Raw genomic sequence first — 306 nt, forward strand, 5'->3', positions numbered from 1 at the left:
CAAGTTATACCGCCGTCGAGTTGCATGTGTGCGAGTGTTTCTCAGTCTTTGAATGTGTGTGCCGACTCGAATCTATTCAATTTTTTTTCGAAAAGTGAGAGAAGTGAGACAGAATGAAGTGATTTTGACGAAGATTGTGGGTATCGCTGCGCGGGGCACTGGCTTAATTCCCGTGGAGAGTGAGAGGTGCGGTGCTGTAAGTGGATATGTGTGGGCAGGGCGGGTAGTGGGCACATAACGGGGGGTCTGCTTGGTAACTGCGTCATCACCCCCCCTCCCAACCCATCTCCCGTCAGCTACCCCCTC

The sequence above is a fragment of the Penaeus monodon genome, chromosome 32, assembly GCF_015228065.2.
Source record: "Penaeus monodon isolate SGIC_2016 chromosome 32, NSTDA_Pmon_1, whole genome shotgun sequence".
In the NCBI taxonomy this organism is placed as follows: domain Eukaryota; kingdom Metazoa; phylum Arthropoda; class Malacostraca; order Decapoda; family Penaeidae; genus Penaeus; species Penaeus monodon.